At 35.4% G+C, this 5,478-nt stretch overlaps 1 pseudogene; it reads right to left on the bottom strand.

Annotated features, from left to right (window-relative positions):
* Positions 1-1,660: 1,660 nt before the first annotated feature.
* On the bottom strand, positions 1,661-3,464 carry LOC104233707 (pentatricopeptide repeat-containing protein At5g43790-like; annotated as a pseudogene).
* Positions 3,465-5,478: the final 2,014 nt, after the last annotated feature.

Below are 5,478 nucleotides of genomic sequence, written 5' to 3'. Positions count from 1 at the left end.
CAGGCTGTTTTCAGCACCTTGTCCTATAATCTCAGATATTGGATGTCATTTAAATCATCGAACCTCGTAGGTCAAGATCATTACCAGCTTTTGCCAAGTGTTACATGTCTTTATCTGTCTTAATTAGTCTATGGGGAGGCAATACTAATACCAAATTATTCTATGTTAATTGAACTTGGCTTGTACCTAGAACAGAGAAAAAGGATATCAGATTGAAATCCAGGCACTTTCTGTTCTAGCAAAGGTTCAAGTTTTCTGTGCTTACACTAGGACTTTAACATATACGTCATATCTATTTTTGTTGCAGTTCAATTCTTGAAAATTTAGTAGAAAATTTTGGTGAAAAGCTTAACTTTTCAATTTTGAAATTCTCTTTTCAGTGAAGCAAGCATTTGCTACCAGTTATTTCTCCTTTTTTTGCCGAAATAGTCTCTCTATTTTACATGGACAGGAAGCAGTTCTTTATAAAGTTTAGTTGAAAGCTAGTTTTTGTTCTTACTCTTCTTCTTTTTTTCCATAAAAGCAAAGTGGTTTAACCAACGTTAAGACTTCTATTTTTTTTTTTATTCTCTTTTCTTAATTTGGTTTTAAGCAAAGAAGGCTGTCAAGAAATTCAAGATGTTGAAAACTGATAAATGCAAAGATACATACATTTCGAGAGGAGGTTGTATACATGAATAAATATAATAACATTGGACCTAAGAAAATAATAGCAAAAAAAGAGAAAAGTAGACAAAAAATAATTTAGGAAGCAAGTAAAAAATTAATGCACTGAAATGTATCTAATAAACCTATCATATCATTGAAACATGCAAAAAACATAGTTTTAGCCCCCCCACCCCCCCCCCCCACCCCCACCCCCACCCCCACCCCAAAAAAAATCTGAGAATCAATAATTGTACCATGTAGGATAAATAAGAGTTATCATGTAAGCAAAATATCATTACATAAAATTTATATGATTTTTCGGTAATAAATTTATATGATTACTCTTTATAAGGACTCAAATATAAAGCAGATGTAGATTTCAGGTTTGTAATTCTTCTTAATTGGATTTTTTTTCACATTCACAGTGTTTCAGAGAGTAAATTAAAGTACTTTTAGACGCAGTGAATATATAATTGAAGTCCATAAAGCATTTTTTGGAGTGCATGTAAGACTTATCATTTCTCCATGATTAATCAACTTGCTATAATTCAACAATATTAAAAGATAGAGATAAATATAATACAGTAGCTCTACTTTTATACATACATCTTTCACCAAAAGCGATATCACAAGGAAATGGAACACTAGTTTACGCTTTTTTTTCTTTCTTTTTTTTGGAATAGAGAAGGCAGGATGTCCGACTAAGTAAACTTGGGCCAAATTTATAGGGAGATGATGGGGCATGAACCCATGGTCTTTCCGTAAGATTAAATATTTATGTACATATTTTTTAAAATTGATATTATATTAATTGTTTGCACCCATGCTTCAAGAAGACTGAATGATGCACTTGATTGAAAGTTGAGTTATTTACTAAGAGGAATAAGGATCAATTCTCACTTAATATAATTTTTCTTTCTTTTTTAAGTAGTGCACGCATGTACTAGAAATTCTAGATCCGCCCGTGAAGTAAACTATATGATGTTCCAAATAACACAAAGTACAAGAAATTCTACCAATAATCCAAACAAGAACAAGTCCCATTTCTGAAGTGATGAAACCTAGATCTATCTCTTACTATAATTTCCCTCTCATAAATCCTTGAAATAAGCTTAGTAGCTGCATGGCAGTCACTACAAACCCTTAGGTTCTTAATAATTCTAATAGGGGAACCAGAATCAGATGCAATAAGAGCATAAGCAATGGCTAACCTTTCACTATGGTATGAAAGTGCATCTTCCTTCTCTTCCTCTTCAATGTCAAACAACACTTCTCTTATTCCTGACTTATGACCCTATTCTTGCAGCCTTCTATTCATCTCATCTAGCTTCAGATATATCCAGTTAGCATGTAGATGAGTCTTATCCCCAATAAGTAACTCGTGCATAGCACCATCAATATCGACAATGCTACTACCAAGAGCTTTGTCGATTCCATGATTTTTCATCAACTTCCTTATATTTTTCGCATCATCCCACTTGTTCATGCTAGCATACATATTCGATAACAACACATAATTCCCGCTAGTCTCTGGCTCTAGCTGTATCAACTGTTTCAATGCTGATTTACCTACCTCTAAGTTACCATGAACACGAGCAGCTCCTAGTAGAGACCTCCAAAGAACTGTATTTGGCTTCATAAGATTGGTCTGAACTATTTCTTCAGCCTTCTTCACCCGATCTGCTCGACCCAAAAGATCCACTAAGGTCCCATAGTGCTCAAGCTTAGGCTCAATTCCATAATCCTCTTTCATTGACTCAAAAATTTGCAGCCTTGATTAACCAACCTCACATGAGAGCAAACACATATTATAACTAGCATAGTTACATCATCAGGAACCAAACCTTCTAATTCCATTTTCTTGAAAAGGTTAAGAGCCTCCAGCCCAAGGCCGTGCACTACAAGTCCTCTAATCATGGCATTATAACAATACGTGTCTCTTTCAAGCAATAGATCGAATAACTGTCGAGCAATATCAAGACGGCCACAATTTGCATACACAGCGATTAAAGCTGTGCCAATGAAGCGGTTGAGCTTGAGGCCGCTCCTAAGCACAAAAGAATGAGCCCATATCCCTGACTAATCACACCCAAATCAGAACAAGCACTAATCAACGCCCCCAAACTAACCTCATTAGGACTAGCCAAAGATTTCTGCATTTGATTAAACAAAAGCAAAACTTCCAATGACAAATTAATGCTATCATAAGCATTATCAAGACTGGCTTCATATTGAACAGAAGTATTATGGGCATAAGCTGTAAGTATGGAGTTCCAAGAAGCTAAATCCGGTCTTGTGATTTGATCAAAGAGGAATCTTGAAACCCCCAATTCGCCACTCCTGGAGTTGAAATTAAGCAACGAGGCTTGAACAAAATGATCATAAGGTGGTTCAAGGAATTTCAAGACATGGTTGTGCAAGGCACGACCATGTTGAAGCCATGGTTGAGAACAACAAGCCTTAAAAAGAGACAGGTAAGTGTAATTATTGGGCTTGAGAGTGATTTGAGTGAGAATACGAGTGTAAAGAGCTAAAGAAAAGTGAACTTGATCATCTTTCCTAGCAAGAGATGATGAGATTAGGGTGTTTAACAGGAAAATTGTTAGATTTCTTGCTTGGTTAAAAATGGTTAGCGCATAGGAGTTGGTGGCGGTTAGGGTGGAGGACAAAATGAGTATGCGACTGAGAGGGTAAGTGTGGAGAATAAGTCCTGTTGTGATCATTTGAGCATGCACTTGCATGAGGGTGGCTATGTTTTTGTATTGTTCTATGAGTTTGAAAATTGGGTGGGCAGATTTTGGGCTCAATGTTTTCATGTGATGTGCTCTAAGCTTTGCAAGACAAACATAACCTTTCACAAGTCATTAGTGCAGAATGAGATTTCTTCTTTTGATGGTGCACTTGCACAGGATTAACCGCACGGCAGAACCCAACAACAATTCAGATCATGCCCACATCTGAAAATTAAATAAAGACATAATTAGCTCATCATTTCAACATATACAAATTTAGCACCTATGTGAATAAAAATCATACATTTGGTCATTATGGTCAAGATTTCTTCTTTTTCTTAATCGATTTAGTTACAGATTGATATAAAAATTTGTTCAAATAATCTTACCGCCATGCTCAGATCACATCACTTTCAATTAGGATAGTCACAATCTTCCATTATAAATAAAATAAGGAAAAACATAAACATAATCGAAATTTGATAAATAAACTAAAATTCAAAAATCCTTAGGAAAGATACACAAATTACCAATAAAAAGAAAGTGAAAATATGAATCACAGCATCTTTCCGTAAAGTGAGAAAGTTAGTACTTCCAGTCATTTAGAACAATATATATCAAACATCACCAGGGTTTTGCAGTCTAGAAGTCATAGTTCATATGAAAAAGCGAACCTAATGCCATAGTCAACTGAGGTGTTCAAGCATTTAGTCTCCTACGGAGCCCAGCAAATGCGCGACAAGCTTAGCGCTAGCTTAACAGAATAGAAGCAACTCACAGAGGTTGTTAACAGCTTGTGCATGAGCTCATGTTGCCACATGGGAGGCAGTTAAATGCAAGTCACGGTAATTTTACTGAAATTAATTAGGAGAATAGCTTATTACTCATGCGATATATAGAGTATTGAGTATTAGCAGTAGCCTTGTGTCGGTGATAACTTATACCAGATATAGTTTCCTGGACCCAAATTTTTGCATTCAAACTCATAGTTCCTAAGCTGATGGTCATTGACTCATTGGTATCAACTGGTATTAGAGTCATTTGAATCCTCGAAACAGTGTTGAAATGGCTAAAAGACCGCCAGAATATACTGAAGTGGATGTAAAAGAACTCATTAAGTAGCCTAAATAGTTGCCACCTCACAGGGGTAGATGACAGAATACCCTCGGTCAGTGACTATATACCAGTGAATAAGGAGGCTTATATATTTTTTGATAAGTAAAAAAAAGAAAAACATCACATGTTTGTTTTGGCCGGAAAGAAATTTTGTTCTTGTCATTTGTATACTACCACAAGGACTCAAATAGATGCACCTGCGGAGCATAAGTTTTACAAACCACTCACTGAGGACTTATTAGATGAATTGGATGAACCAAGATATTTTCTAAGGTAGATCAGAGAGTAGATTACCATCAATTTAGAATGATAGCTAAGATTATCTTCAAAACAAATATACTGGTGATGCCATTTGGCCTAACCAATGCACCATCCACCTTAAAAGCTCGACGAACACCATCTTTAAGCCTTAATCATGTAAATTTGTATTATCTTTCTTCAATTATCTACTAATTTCCTTCTTTAGTAGTTCAGTAAGAGGTTTAATTTATGCTCTTGATCGTAACCTTTCAATTTTATTCGGGATTTATTGTGGAGACAAATGCTAGTGATCGTGGTAGTAGTAGCAGTGTACTTTCTTATCAATTATCAATTACTATCAACTTAGACTTGATCTATTTATGCAATCTTTAAGTAGTCATATCACCTTTTTCTGATAAGCCAAAGGTGCATACTAACTTTCAGTTTCAAGCATTGCCAAGTCAAAGGGAGTTCAAATTCGCCATTTTTATCAAGTGGCTTCAACTATAAAATATTACAAAAATACACTGCTTGATTTAGACATCATATTAAAAAAGAAAACGTCAAGTAATAATACAAGAACATAAATAAAGGGGAAGAGAAGAACGTAGACCTACTTGGAAGAAGAAACTTATGAAGAAGTAGCCATTTGACTCTTCAATTTCACTTCAGTCCCTTTTTTATTTTCCCTGCACTAGAGATTTTCTCCCCGCCGCCTCCTTCCAAAAATGACGAGAATGTC

The sequence above is a fragment of the Nicotiana sylvestris genome, chromosome 12, assembly GCF_000393655.2.
Source record: "Nicotiana sylvestris chromosome 12, ASM39365v2, whole genome shotgun sequence".
NCBI lineage: Eukaryota > Viridiplantae > Streptophyta > Magnoliopsida > Solanales > Solanaceae > Nicotiana > Nicotiana sylvestris.
This window is presented reverse-complemented; position numbering and strand designations above follow the sequence as displayed.